At 42.3% G+C, this 16302-nt stretch overlaps 1 long non-coding RNA gene across 1 annotated transcript; it reads left to right on the top strand.

Annotated features, from left to right (window-relative positions):
- The first annotated feature begins 7563 nt into the window (after nucleotides 1-7563).
- On the top strand, nucleotides 7564-15932 carry LOC118494643. Its single transcript, XR_004896779.1, has 3 exons — nucleotides 7564-7718; nucleotides 9512-9515; nucleotides 15922-15932. It is a non-coding gene; the product is annotated as an uncharacterized LOC118494643 (long non-coding RNA).
- The last annotated feature ends 370 nt before the right edge of the window (nucleotides 15933-16302 follow it).

The following is a 16302-nucleotide window of genomic DNA, read 5'->3' as shown; positions in this document are numbered from 1 at the left end:
TTTCTCTACACCCATACAACCCCCTATTTCCTTCTTCCCTTCTTCACCCCACTCTCACACCTTTATCTCACCGTTTCCTTCCACTCATGTTTTTCCCTCCTTTTAAAATGTATCTTCCCCTCTCCTTCGTTCCTTCTTTCCTCCAACACCCCTTATCTCTCTTTCCCTCCCTTTATCGCTCTCTTGTGTCTTTTCCCATCATCTCCCCCTCTCCCTCATCTGTCCTTCCCCCCTTAAACCCTCTCTCTCCATCTTTTAGACCCTCTATCCACCCTCCTCTCTCCCTACACACATCTTCCCCCTCTTCCCCCCTTCACGCATCTCTTCCTCTCTGCTTTTCTGTCTCACCCCTCAACAATCCTCTTCGTCCCACTCTACCTCTCCCTCTTTTCCCTCTTTCACCCCTTCCTCCTTCCCTCTCCTCCACATCCACACATCCTCAAACTCCGTCATCCCTCCATCTCTTTCTTTTCTCCCTCAATGTGTCCCTTTCTTCTTCATGTCTCTCCTGTATTCCCTCTTGTCTCCCCTTTCTCCCCTGTTTCCCTTATCTGGCCTTCTTTCCTTCCACTCTCGCTGTCCCTCTCTTATCTTTTTACCCTTCCATCTCTCTCCCCCTTTTCCCTCCCTCCCTCCGTCCTAATAGCGCGCTGACAGCGCCAGTGTTTCTAATCAGAGGTGAGGAGAGCCAATGAGCAGCCGTCCGATCCTCTCTGCTCTCTCATCAATCGGCTCTAACTGAATGGGAGCAAATCTCAGCCGGGACAAAATTAATATGTAGCAGATCTGCGGCGCGCTCGCCTGCCCTGGAATTGGAAATGGCTTCTGTGCTGCCTGACCCGTGTCCGTCCGCATGTGTTCGTGTGTGCGCCAGTGTGTGTGTGTGTCTGTGTCAGGGGGTTGTGGCGGCAGATTATTGGAGAGACAATTGGCTGTACAGCAGTAATCAGCAGAACACTGAGGTGTGTCTATCTTATGACTGCTTGCTGACAACCCCTTACACACACACACACACACACACACACACACACACACACAGACACACACACATCAGGACACTCCCCCCCCTATCCAATTCAATCAGACAGTCCATCCGCCCTGCAGAGCAATGTGGCACTGCCCCCGTGCATGACAGTATCAATTCAATTACCCAGGAAATGGATCCATATTCAGCCCATATAAACTCATACACGCAGCCAGGAGGGGCTGCTGCTGCCGCCGAGACAAAGAAATGCGCATTTACCCTGTAATAACTTTCATTTGGACTGGCTTTGAAAACCATTCTCAGCCAGGCATTTGTCGCTGTCACATCGCGTTATCCACAAATCAGGTTTACAAAATATCAATTCAATTTCTGGCGTAGCGCGAAACGCCACGAGAGGAGAGGGGTGGGGGGGTGTGGGGGGGAAGAGATACATCCACAGAGAGAGAGGGAGAGGGAGAGAGCGCAGGCTGCTGAGGGGCCCCTTGTGGCTCGGGCAGATTTCCAGTCAGAACTAATCAAAAGCAGAGCAGACCATGCTAATCTCTTCAATTTCATCCTTTAGACTGCTGTCTTTTCCCGAGTCGTGAGCACACACACACACACACACACACACACACACACACACATGTATGTTTAAGCACACACAGCAGGTCAGATAAAAACATGGACACACAGGCAAAAACATACATAACGCAGACATAAACCCATTCATAATACAAACAGTATATCAGGCACCCTCTCTCTCTCTATCGCTCTCACACACACACACACACACACACACACACACACACACACACACACACACACACACACACACACACACACACACACACACTCTATTGTATCTGTGCAGCTCATCTGCAGGAGTGAAGTGTTGTGGAGCCTGGAGGTGAAGGAGTGTGAGAGATAACTAACTTTTCTGTGCCTGAGCACAGTGAGAGAAAAAGCAGAAATGGTCCAATGAAGCTGGAATAGATAGATAGATAGATAGATAGATAGATAGATAGATAGATAGATAGATAGATAGATAGATGGACTTTATTAATCTCAAACTGGGAAATTACTCTGTTACAGCAGCAAGTTACAAGGAAATACACAAACTCACTCAGGGAGGCAGGATGAGGGAGGAGTCAGCTGAAGTGTCCCTGAGCAAGGTGCTGACTGGAGAACATTAGGTTAACAGCAGAGGTGGGGAATGCCTGTGTGGATCTGCTGTAAACGGACACGTCACCATGCTTTTTCACCTCTCTAAGTACCACTAAACTATAAACCAGTTAAAGGGGCGCTCCGCTGATTTTTACACATTATGAGTTTACTAGTTATGGTGAGTGTGACTCGACTTGTGTAAAGACTTGTGTGGCTCTGGAGGAACTTGGTCAAATGTGAGTGACCTGGGCACCTCAGCCTGGGCCTGGAGAACACAAACGCTTGACTAAAAGATAGTGTTATAACCGGAGCATGGCCATGGCCAGGCACAGAGGGGCTGAGACACAGTTAAGGCATTGCTGTTCACAAGCTTCTGTCCCTCATTCTGAATCTCTTGTTCAGCATTTACTTCACAGAGTCTTTCTGTCTAAATGTAGCGCGTTCCTTGAGTTTACTTTGCATTTTGTAACACAAATCGTCTCCTCTACAGCACATATGAAAAGAACTACAAATGCTGCAGCGCGGGTTCTTAGTCATATGTTCGGTCCATAGCCATAAAACTCACTCACGCTCTCTTCTAAAGTGATTTCTTCATTGTTTATATCTACAAACATCAACAGCATTCAGTCGTCTGTCTGAACTAACGGCGACCCCTCAACTGGCTCATCAATGCCTTTTTTTTTTTATCATGCCGTCAAGTTTAACCTGCCAACGTCTACTGTAGGTCTTATGGGAAATGGTGTCTGATAAAGGCTGCACACACGTAAATATTGAATAGATATTATTTCTATTATTTATTATTTATCAAACAACCATCTTCCTTATGCTAATATTTATATATATAATATGAAGTGGGCCAGAGGTCGGCTGTGTTTACAACACAGGTTGCTGTTGAAATACATTCTTCTCCTTTTTGTGAAAAAATCATGCTGTCTTCACATATCAATATGAATTCACATAACACCGGCTTAGAATTTAATATTTTTTACACACCAATAAAATAAAAAATATAATTACAAACACAAAGGTAACATCTCCACTCCTCAACACAGTTAGCAGGTGTGATAAAATATGTATAATGGGTAAATAAAGAATCACATCACATGTGCAAAAGTAAAATATTAATAATATTATGTGTATACCAATATCACACTTACATATTATGTGTCAAAAATGAAACAACCAGGCATACACTAACTTTAAATGTGGAGTTTATTCACAACAGAATGTCATAAATCCTGAGTTAAAGCTCAGCTACAGTCTTGTTACAGGAATTAGCCTGGTCCCAGATAGATATCTATAATATACTCTTGGGGGAACAACTATGTCATGGAAGGTGTATACTGCTCAGGACCAAAGGAAGTGCAGAAGTTCAAAGCAGCAGTACAGAGGCTGAGCAATCAGCCCGTTCCCAACGTGCCCATTCCCAATGTGCACGTTTTCAACGGGCGCTGCACTAGTCTAAGCAAAACAACACATGGATCAAATCGTACACCTCTGCGAGGACAAAGTGTGAGTTAAGAGAATGAGAATGGAGAGGAAAAGATGAAATGAGCAGAAAAAGAGAGGAGAAAAGAGGTGTCATGGTTGGATGGACAAAGTCCTTTACACTGATAAAAACCTCTGAGCTGCTCTGGTTATAGGTATAGCCTTCTTCTTTCACTTTGTCCTGTCTCTCCTCCTCATGATCCTAGTTAGGGTGCCTTGGAAACGAGTCTGACACAAAAACAGAGCAGTATCCAATCAGAGCGCATGGACAGTATCCAATGAGAGCACACGGGAAACCGGAGGGAGAGAGGCAGCGGACACCTACCCTCACAGAATCACATCAGTAATGTAACAGGAGTTATGAAAGGAGCTTCATGGGGAATGAAAATAATATGATGATATGGAGCCAGGACAGTGGCTTTGAATTTTGGATTTTAAATAAAAAATTGTTATTGAAAACAGGCCTGAAAAAGGAAACATTGGCATTGATACATTCCAAAAAGCCTGAAAAAAATCAGAAGATTTTCATTGAAAAACAGCAAAAAATAATAACAATGTTTCCACTTCTTGCCAATACGACGCTTTCGAAATACAGGTGTTTCAATGCCAATGTTTTATTTTCCAATGCCAATCTCTAAAGTCACTTCATCAGGACATCATATTTATATTTTAGGTTGATTATTTATTTAAGTAAATTATGTGGCTCTCTAGATGTGGTGTGCTAATGTTATTGGTTTTCCTGATGAAAAGTACATTTTTCTCACACAATCTTCCTTGTGCCTTATATACCTGCTCTTCTGTTTCATACATCCACATGTGTCTTGGAAGAAATGAACACATTTGCACTCACGTGATGTTCTTGTTATGGTGTAATAATCCAGTTTTAGATTCCTCCAAGTGGAATCATCTTGTAATCTCAGTACACCTGGTCTGAGATCAGTTGTGTGGTTTGTGCAACCTAGAGTTGAGATCTGGGAAGGACACAGCTTTTCATTATCAAACCATTTAGGGACCCAACGTGTTACCGGATGTCAGCATTGTCATCAGGATAGAAACGGTTCATCAAAGGATAAAGGTTATCACTCAGAAAGACTGCATTGATTTGCAGTGTTTCTTTCCTGTAAGAAAACAAGGGAACCCAAATCATGCCAAAATGTCCCTTCAGCTCCATGGAAGGGTCGGCATTCATTATGTTTCTAGACTAATTTGTTCTGGTTTCTCCTTTAGCTTATACCCCTCTGATTGGTGCAGGCAGGTGACACGGAAAAGTCATTTACAAAGGTGGGAAAACTCAGTGACGGCACCTAGTGGGCAGGTGAGGCAGGGCAGTGTCTGTCGCGGTTAGTACACAAAAAACCGTGAGGCCAACCGATTCTTCCAAAATAGAGGCAATAAATAGCAAGAGAAGATTTAGAACATAGTGCACAAAATATGGGTTTAGCAAATTCCTTTGCTCACAAATCCATCTCTGCATGCTCTGTTTTTTTTGCAAACTATAGTCTTTTAGTGCACAAATAGACCTCCATAAATTGCTCATTGGATCTGAAAGAAGTGAAGAAGGGAGAGGAGATGAGTGGAGGAGTGAGGAGGTGCTGCTGCTAATGTGTCTGCTGTTGGGAGCTAAATTCCTAATGAAACGCTCTCTTCTTCAATAATCAGACACATGGAGCTTCCTTCATCTAAAAACTGTTAGTAACACAAACGCACGGCGCTTCATGAAATTATCCACAGACACACTCTGATGCAGACACACACACACACACACACACAGCGTCAGCTCTCAGTAATTACACAGTTGCAGAGAGCGCCGGGGCTCAAAACGCTGTTTAACAAATCAATTTGAGAATGCTTACCTTGTAAAGCTGTATCTATTTGTGTGTGTGTGTGTGTGTGTGTGTGTGTGTGTGTGTGTGTGTGTGCGTGTGCGTGTTCGTGTGCGTGTGCGTGTGCGCGTGTGCGCGTGCGTGCGTGCGTGCGTGTGTGTGCGTATGTGTGTGCGTGTGTGTGCGTGTGTGTGCGTGTGTGTGTGTGTGTGTGTGCGTGTGTGTGTGTGTGTGTGTGCATGTGCACTTCCCTGAGCTGATCCATTAAGGCTTTAACAAAGAGCTGTGCTCGGCCGCTCTGCTGGAAATGTGTAATTGGAAGGATAGCTAAGGGCCGACACACACAAATACACTTTATTGATCCACAGCATCTCCCATATAGTGCTTGCAGCTGACACACACACACACACACACACACACACACACATGGCCTCAGCAAGGGGTTACACTGACTTTACTCCCATTCTGTTACCATCAGTGGCAGTTTATCAAGCAATCAATAGTCTTTTATTTTCTCATATCTTTAAATGGACGAATATCCTGAATATGATTTTTACAACAGCAGGGGAGGAATGTGATGGAAAAGAAGGGAGGGGAGAGGAGGAAGAGGAGACAGAAGGGAAAATGGAAGGCAAGACACGGAAGTGGACAAGGCAAGGAGGGAAAGAAAACAGGTTACAAAGGAGAAAAGAAAGATAAGTAACATGGAGAGAGGAGGTGAAGAAGAGAGTTAAGCTGTAAATGTTGGACCACCGGCAGCGGGCAGGAAGCCGCCGGATGACCTGAGCACCATTTGCATGTTAAGTGGTGTCAATCTGCATTGATTCCCACCAAAATTAAATGCAGTGGGCTTCAATAGAGCCTGTGCTTTACAAGGGCCTCCTAGCTGCTACATCCAGCCTATTGGATTCAGATTAACAGGCTCAGTATGGCCGCACACTGAGCAACTTATCTTTAATTAAAATCACTTTCTTCACAGGATCCACTGGACTGGTCTGGACTGGACTGGACCGGACTGGACTGGACTGGGTTGGGTTAGTCTGGACAGGATCCCTTGAAACTGGACTGGACTGATCCCAATTAAACCCCAGTTGGAAAAGACATGACACAATCCCAATAGACTTTGCTGCAGCCTACATAGTCATAGACAAATGCTGCATGAGCAAGAACTATTGATAAAAGGGTATGATTCCATCACTGATTTAAAATACTATATTGACCTTGGAAACAATGAGGATCAAGACAGGCAAAGTCAAAAGTGAACTGATAGGGTCAGCTTTAAGCCAACATCGATGAGAAGAAGAATGAAAGGTTACTGACCTGACTACATCAGCTGATCATTATTAGGTTAAAAGCTCCCAAAAGTGACTAAGTGGAGCTTTTGTCAAGCTCATAGCAAACTCGCTTGCTATTATTGTTCATGTACTGAATGTGCAGCAGGGCAGAGTGCAAAAGGGCTGCGTAAAGTGGAATATATATCGGAGGGTGTGAGTAATAAATACACTCTTAGCCAGACTCATGGCTGTGAAACAGCTGAGCCAATCACAGGGAAGCATGACAACAACAGCTCAAGAAATGGAAAGACGCTTCTCCAGGAAATCCTAAGGTTGTTTTACACATGTGCAGCCAGAGGCCGATGGTGTGGCTTTTATATTTCACATGTACAGTGATGAGAGAAATACATAATAAAACATGTTGATGAAGCGTTTATGTGATCACAGCAACGAAGCACAGGATTAATGAGCTCCGTTAATCTGATGTCTCTTGCATGAACAGCAGAATACTGAGTTATAGTTGACCAGTATGATGTGTGTAGAGGTCAGTGTTGTTATTCTGTAGCAGCCTGGTTTCATGTGTATACTACTTAATGAAGGTAAACACAGTGGACAGCCGTGCATTCAACTACAGTTAAAGCTATAGTACGTAGTTTTTTGTCTTCCCCATGAGGAATTCTAAGTAATGACAACAACACTATCGTTGCATCCACATGAAGCAAGCCTTCAGTGATCGCGCACCACCCCCACCCTTCCTCCACGCAGTTACTTGTAACCAAGGAGGACACGGAGGATAAAAAAAAACATGATGTACTCTTCAGAAGAGGTAATTATCTTCACTCGAGATTCTGCGTGTGAAGGTCTCCAGACCATGTTCTAAACATAGCCATACGGAGAAATACAGAGAGAATTTTGTGGAGCGGATAGTCTTTATTAGCTTTGTATTAACTCATTTGGCAAGAGCTTGAATGTAACGGACGTTCATTAATATAAGGTACAATAGTTGCGTACTATAGCTTTAAGGAAAACTCATGGTGATGGCAAATAAACTATGTTTAATGTAGGGCAACTTAAGCATTTGATTGAGGTCATAACAGTAATTTCAGTTTACTTTTGGATTGTAACAAGACATGAACTCTGGTCTCTCAAATTAACCTCAGATCAGTTCCATGTCAATTCACCATCCTGGCCTCCAAAGCCTGACTTTCTGTATACTTTAAAGTTATAAATACATACATATACATGCGTATTGCGCACATGTACTTTTTCATGGCTTTTCAACAACTCTGAGACTGTGGAGACAGTTTTGGACGTTCCTGTTCCACCATTGGCAGGAAGTTGGCTGGCAGAATGAAGTTCAGATGGACGACCTCACTTTTCATGTGGTAGGATTTTCAACTCTGTAGATGCAAACAGACGAATCCTTCCTTTCCTCTGTTTGTTTCACCAACTTCTAGTGGGTCACCCTAGACCCTCTTACATACTCTCTGGCTTTCTGGTGCGTTAAGACTTTAGGAAAGTTGTTAAAAGTATTAAAAAAAATTGTCATAGCGATCATAAAAAACCTGTAAATATGTCTCATTCAACAGGGACAGACAAAGAAACAAGGAGGCTAATTCAGGTCAGAATACAACAACCTCTTCACAGGGAGGAGGAACATGGCCAAGAAGGCCTAGGAGTGAGTTAACTGTTGGCCGTGACAGTTTCATATCGTACCTTCCACCCTAAGGGGGGACCATGGCAAAACTACCACATCACAATTTCTTTGATCTTATGGATCTTATTTTTTATCTTATCAATTCTTCTTTATGTTGGTTTTTGAGACTATTTTGCAAGTTACTTAACAGTACAACCAAACTAATTTCCCTTTAGCAGGATCGCCTGTTATTACCGTTATTTTCTTCTCCAAACAGTGGTGAGCAAATGCCAGCAACTAAGTTTTCATTAAAACTAAATTATGACTGCACTGCATGCCCAATTGACCAGAGCAAACAAGACCAAAATTGCCTCCGAAGTTACCATATGACCGGATACTGACTAACAGTGTAACAATTATTTTTTTTAAACTGAGTCTGGCTCAATCCTCACTCCACATAAAACACATGGTGGCTACATTTCGGCAGGCAGTGGTGGCCTAAAGGTTAGAGAAGAGAGCTTGTGACCGGGAGGTCGTCGGTTCTATCAGACCGGCAGGATAAAATCTGGGTGGGGAAAGTGAAAGAGCAGTGCTTCATTCACCACCCCCTCATTACCACCACTGAGGTGCACTTGAGCAAGGTCCTTAACCTCCAACTGCTCCAGTGGAGCTGCTCAGTGTCCAGCAGATCAGACTGTGGTTGTACTGGGCAGCTATGAATGTGTAACTGTGTGAATGTGATCAGGGCATTCCTGCAAAAGAGAGGCTGCCTCTCAGTGAACCTTCCTTGAATAAATAAAGGTTAAAAAACAAGCAAAAAAAAAAAAATTTACAGTAACCAGCAGCATTCCTGCATTCCTGCAAAAGAGAGGCTGCCTCTCAGTGAACCTTCCCTGAATAAATAAAGGTTAAAAAACAAGCAAAAAAAAAAAAATTTACAGTAACCAGCAGGTCCAAAGATCCAAAGTGCTTCACATCAGAAACCAAGAGTAAAATGGGTAAAATTGATGGGTTTCCCATTATAAATGAGATTGCAGGAGACTGCATTGCAGGTTGTTTCATTGTCAAACCATGTCTTGCCAGCTTGATAATCCCAGGTTAAATCCTCCTGTGTGGACACATCCCCTCAGCATCATTGTGACTGGCAGTCATCCATCAGATGAGTCAGATTCAGCTGCACGCAGAAGAAATCCTCACAGCTCTGGAGAAGGAACTGCAGCTTCAGTTTAACAAACTGTAAAATACTTGACATTTGATCAGGTTTGGCTCACCTTTAATGTTTTAGAGTTTCAACAATTAATCCCCATAAGGATTAGAGGTAAAGTCCAGCCCAATTGGATTTTCAGTGACACAAAACACACATAAAGGACCAATGAGGTAAAATTGTAAATTGTAGTGCATTGAAGACAATGTAACATATGGGAGAAGGGACAAATAAGGCGCAAAGAACCAATAAAATACAATAGAAAGAGTAATAGATTGTGAAGAAACAAAACATAAGAAGGTGTCTAAGGGACTTAAAAGATTTGTTTGTGGATGTCCAATCAGTGCTGATCGTTAATGTAGTCGATTGAGTGTGTGCTATATTGACATTGAAATCTGTTGTTCTTCCTGCATCCATTGACGTGACAATGGCATTGTTGGAGGCAAGGAAGAAACAAGTTGGATTTCTCCTTTTGGGTGAGTGTTTTAGATGCCGTTTTAGATGGCAGAGGATATATTTTCTAGTGTTTTGGCTGACTTGGATTTTATCCGCATTTATTCAGCCCAGAGTATTTGACTGAAGAAATGCAACGAAGGGAAGCCGAGGAGGATAGTTGAGGATATGGCTGGAAACCATTGTAGTAAGGGTGCGTGTGATGCAGTCTTGCTATTTTAAAGTTAGATTTTCTCTGACAGCTGCATTTGGAGACAAAAAATGCAATTATCTTTGCTGGTTTTGTTGGGTTTTACAAGGATGTACAACTGGGTATCAACTGCATAACAGTGGAAATTAAAACCTGAGTTGTGAGTAATATGACTGAAGGGAGCATGTATTTGAGTAAAGGATTGAGAAGAGGACTGACACCTTAGGGACCGCAAAGAACAAGAGGTCTTACCAACTACTATTACATCACTGAGTCTGGACTTACAGTAGGTTCATTAAAGAGCCATTTGGTCAGGATGTCAGTGTGCACAAGATGTGTCAAGGAGCAGGATGTCACTGACAGTGGTCTGTCATAGAGCAGACTCATTCCAGTCAATGTCAGGGGTCCTTTATCCCTTAACTTGTTTCTGGTGTGGCATGTTTTGGAGCATATTATTCATATGTGGTGTCCATTGACTGCATGATAATAATGGACTACCTATCCAGGCCTGAAAAGTGAAGCCAAAGCTGAACCTCCTTAAAGCTGCATTCTATCTAATTTCCAGCAGGGGGCGACTCCACTGGCTCCAAAAAGAAGTCTGTTTCTATAGAAGTCTATGGGAAAAGGAGCCTAATTCTCACTTGATTTATTACCTCTGTAAACATTTTCATAATGAGTGTATGGTCTCAATGCTAGTTTCATGTCTTCTTCAATGCAGCACAATGTTCATTTAGTAAGTGATGGTCCCATTTATTTTAAAATAGAGGATAAAGCAGGGGATGCTTTAGGACCTGTCAATCAGGACAGAGGCTTAGCAATGCTAACCATGCCAACACTGTGGACAACGTAGCCATGAACTTGTTTTTGGCTGTTGCCCGTGTTTTTATCTTGACCCTCTCACTGTGTGTTTTTACTTCATCAAAGTTGATTGGTACATTTGGTTGCATTCCGCCAACCAAGCTATCTATCTAGCCATAGCGTTAGCTGATAACTTAAGGTAAAGTTTGCCTATTTTCTGTTCTGCTGTACATGCAGATGAATGGCTCCAGTATCCGGAGGTCTGCATTTACAGACTTGTAAATCATCATTGGATAACTCGCTTCAGAAGGGTTGAAAATCAGCAACTTTCCCTCTTTAGCATTTAGCTTATCACCGCGCCATTGCAATCATAAACAAAACTGACTTGGCAGCGTTATTCTCCCCAGCTCCACCCCCTCCTCAAAAATCATCACATCCTGTTGCAACAAAATAAGATGGTGATACCCGTATCGCCAAACTCAAAGCTACAACACGGCAGTCCACAAACCAACGGGTGACGTCACGGATGGTTGGCACTTGGTGGTGTCTTATGGAGACAGCTGCCATTTGATTTCAACCCATGAGCTGTGCTTCCTGAAGCACTTTGCCCTTGGTGTGGCTGGCATGTGCTGTGTTATGGCGCACACTAATTCCTGACGATGTGGTTAATGTGTGGTGTATCATGGAGATGACTAATTCCTGGCAGATGATTGAAGGGGTCTGTCTAATTATTGTGTTCCTGTGATCAGGGAAAGATAATTAATTAGGAGAGATCTGGAGTTGCGATGGCAGTGTTGAGGTGTGTGTGTGTGTGTGTGTGTGTGTGTGTGTGTGTGTGTGTTTGTGGACATTAATGAATTGTACGTTGTGGCACAACACTGTTAGCTGGTGCAGGGGCAAATTCTGTGATCCTAGCTTACGTACACACACACGTACACACACACATACACACACACACACACACACACACGCACACACAGAAATGAACATACATGGATTTCCAGTCGTGCGTTGAGGATGTAATGAGCAGCATCTGATTACTGCCACTAATTAACAAAACACACACACACACACACACACACACACACCCTAGTAACACAGATCTGATGGCTCTCTCATCATCATTCTGTCATCGGTGCAGCTCTGCCTGCATGATCTCTGTCATCTGAAAGGTTAATGGTTCCACTAAAACTAAAGTTCCCTTCAGGGAGCGTCTCAGCTCAGCACACAGACACACACACAAACACACACACACACACACACACACACACACACACACACACACACACACACACACACACACACATACAGTGTAAATGAGTTGAAAAGCAGCAGTCAGTTTTTGCTAAATAATGGACTTTCCACGTTCTTACATACAGTCCACCTGCTTAACAAACAAAACCCACACATTTCTGCAAAATAAAAATAAAAAAAGTATTTAGGAATAAAACTAAATGGATCAAAAGTACAGTCTGGTAAATTGCTAAATGGATTCTGTCTACCAGTTTTATTTAAAACGGCTTTGGGAGATGTAAACCACCGTTTGTTTAATAACATATTTGTTTTGGTGAATTGACACTAATTTAGTACTTTAATACTGAAGAAAACTTAAAAATGAATGATTCTCAGGCAAGTTCGGCAGTTACAATGTGCATATTTTTTCTAAGATTTTTAGCAGATTTATTATATGTTATTTATTATATTTATTATATTATATGTTTACTTGCGATGGACATCAGAGATATTGATATCCTTAGGAAATGTAAGTCACACAGAAATATGCATGTGGCATGTCTGACTATTCAAATTTGACTCAAAGCAGGAGTGCAATCTTTGATGTAAATTGTAACAAGTTTCAAGTTCTTTATTGTCATACGCACAACAATTACAGAAGCAGTCGATGGCAATGAAAATCTTAGATCTCAGGCCTCCTAAAACAATGCTTATTAAATATATATAAAGATGAAAAACCTGCACTCTTTTATGTTTCAGATTCTCAGATTTTACTTGCATAAGTTAACATATAGGGATACAATATACACATTTAAAATGAAATATATTTCTGGTGAACAGTAATTGGAAAATGAATAAACTGAATGTAAACATGAATGTCTTAAATGTGAAATGAGAAGTAATATATATACTAATATATGTTTACAGTATATACAGGGATGTAAACAGGTTGTAAAGCAGTAATTCAGAGTATTTAACGCTCCCTCAGGTACAACACCAACATGCACCTGTCCCTTTCACATCGCTCAGTGTCTCCGTCTCACGTCTCTCTCTCACCGCCTCACACTTTGTATCTGCTTATAGTGCTACTAAAAAAATATATTTCCGTGATTTCACCTGCATTATCCTGGATTCTGCAGTTTGTTGCATTCATGGCAAGGCGTTCATGGCAAGGCTTCATTCATTCATGGCAAGGCGAGTGAAGGAAGAGTGTCATTCGTTTGAAAGTGTGTGTGTGTTCCATTTTTAATGTAATGTAGAGAGTATAATTGTGCACACAGAGGTACAGAATACAGAGGGACATTACTAAATTGGTCATTATGCTTCATAATCATCATTCCATAACAATATCTATCAGAGATGTTCACGTCAAGTCATTTTTTGGAAGTCCAAGTCGAGTCTTAAGTCTTTGAGCTCGAGTCCAAGTCAAGTCTCAAGTCTTTGAGGGGTGAGTTCAAGTCAAGTCTCAAGTCTCTTGCCACGAGTCCAAGTCTCAAGTCTCTGGCCATCTGATCTGTCCCTAACACTGTATTGTTAAATCTTATGAATTCAAATTGAAATATTAACCTAAGTCTGTCACGTCATATGGATACAACTATAAAGATACAATGTGCCTGTTCCCATCATTAGCGCAACTCTTTGCGATGGTTAGCTTGTTACCTGTGACGATATATGCTAAATGTAATGTCTCTTTCACTAAAAAAAAATGTCTAATGTCAAAGTGGAAATCAAGAGAATAGTGGCAGCGCCACACCAGTTACAGAACAACATGCATCTCAGTGTCAGTCCAAATTCCGCACAATAAGCAGTTTGAACTCACTGATGTAATACCATTTATTTTCTAAGTGTGAGTACGCTCAGTGAAACTGAGTCCAGTGTGAAGGAGATCCGACTCAGAGGAGGAGAGGTTAGTGAGGCCAGCGGCTCCACGGCAGGTGCTCCGCTGCGCCACGCATGGATAAAATAATGAAATAGTAAATAGGACTACAGTAACAGAACTAAGTGCAGAATTAAGACAGTCAAGATGGCCCAGTGTTTAGTGGACGGGTACACCTTGTCCACTTAATGAACTACACTACAAATCATCCATACGGGATCAATTACGTGTCACATGAGTTTGCCCACCCGACACAGCGTTTGTTCCTGGGGAGATGGATCCGCGTCCCGCCTCCTGTGTACCATGGATGTCTGAGCCTCAGCAGCTACTAACTATAAAGATACAATGTGCCTGTTCCCAGCATTACCTGTGACGATATGCTAAATGTAACATCTCTTTCACATTAGCTTGTGAGTGACTGACCTATTTGGGTGCGTTTTGAGATGCCTGATGAAGTTCAATGTTGTTGATCAGGCATAATTTATCTTGGTGCCACACACCTTGCATGTAGCTGTTCGCTTACTGCTACTATTTATCAAGATATTGAAAGCAAAACTAATGACAAAGGCACAACTCCGGGAGGACTTGGTGTCGCCATCGTCAATGTATTTTTTTTATGTGAGTGCGCGCACATAAGGCATAACGCATGCGTTACGTTGCACATTATGGCAAAGGGCAGGGGACATGCAGCTCATCATACGTTTCCCCAACGTATATGCGCCAATAAAAGAAAATAGAAATACATGAATACACTTAGATTTAAAAAGCAATAATTGCATGAAAACAGGTTGTTGAGGAGTCTCGAAGCTCGAGTCTGAAATCTTTTGGGTCGAGTCCGAGTCAAGTCTGAAGTCAGCTGTTTGTGTGACTTAAGTGCGACTCGAGTCCCCATCTCTGATATCTATACAATTACATGTTGTTTTCCATTGTACATTATTGAAGAACTAGCCAAATCAAACATCACTTAGATTTGAATTATAACTGTAAAATATAATACGTAATCAGTTCTGCCACAATAAGTGCCTTTAAGAGCCGTTTTCTTTACTTCCTTTGTTTTTTTAATGTGTTATACTGTTATAGGTATATCTTTTAATTGCAGTTGTTAACTTGAAATAGCTTTTTGTCAGGCTGCAGGGAGGCTGTGGTAATTTACATAGACAAATGTGAACAGCGAGTTTGTGGAGAATGAGCAGTAGTAAACGGTTGCTTTCACACCTGCCTTGGAGTGTTTGGTCTGATAATCCGGTTGGTTTTGGGCGGTGTGAAAGCTCATCCAAACTCTGGTGCTGATCAAACAAAGAAATTCTGCTCCGCTTAAAAATGGGGGTCTCGGTTCTCTTCCAAATGCACTAAACTTTGGTTCACTTCAGGTGAGAACGTGATCCGACCCAAATACAGGAAGTGAACTAAAAACAGAGCATTTACTAGCCTGCAGTTTCAACCTTGCACACAATGTACGGACTTACATATGATGATAACTTTCAGATCCATAAGCTGTTCTGAGCACACATCGCTGGTCGTCTTTGTGACATCATCAGCTGCTCATTGTTCACCTTCTAAAATATTAGAAACACTAAAGCAGAACCAGAAGCCCAAGACGTTAGGTGCTCCATTATTTCTGAGAGCAGAAGTGTCGGCGACTTTCTGATATTCTGTCCAATAAACAAGTGACCGTCTCCACCGTGTGATGTGTGTTTACAGTGTTTGGTGCGCTGGACAAAGTGCAGTGTGAAAGCAAACCGACCCAAATGGAAAAATGCAACACTGTTTCAACTTCACCGCCGAATCGAGTCCACCAAACTATAGGTGTTAAAGCTCACTAAAGCAGAGAACACTGTTTTGGACTGATTTTGGACTTTCATCTGAACGACCTCCCACGGTCCTCAGTGTGTCAACAGTGTTTTCAGAAGGATTTTATTCTTCAAACTAAATGTAGGTTTCTGTGCTTGGCTGTATTTACATGTGATTGTTTCCAGCAGCTCGTGAATGAGTGTGTGTATGTGAGCGTGCATGTGCCTGTCCTCTCTATAATAGCCACGCTGCTATCAGCCATAGCCTCTCACAGCTACCGCGGGACAACCAATTCCCTTTATCAGGCTGCTGATAACAGGCTTTAGCTGTGCTCTGCGTCCCACGTGCACACCATCACACACACAGGCCACATAATAACTAATTAGCTTCTCTCTGGGGGTGGGT

The sequence above is a fragment of the Sander lucioperca genome, chromosome 1 (genome assembly GCF_008315115.2).
Source record: "Sander lucioperca isolate FBNREF2018 chromosome 1, SLUC_FBN_1.2, whole genome shotgun sequence".
NCBI lineage: Eukaryota > Metazoa > Chordata > Actinopteri > Perciformes > Percidae > Sander > Sander lucioperca.
The sequence above is the reverse complement of the archived record's forward strand: the minus strand, read 5'-3'. Positions and strand labels throughout refer to the sequence as shown.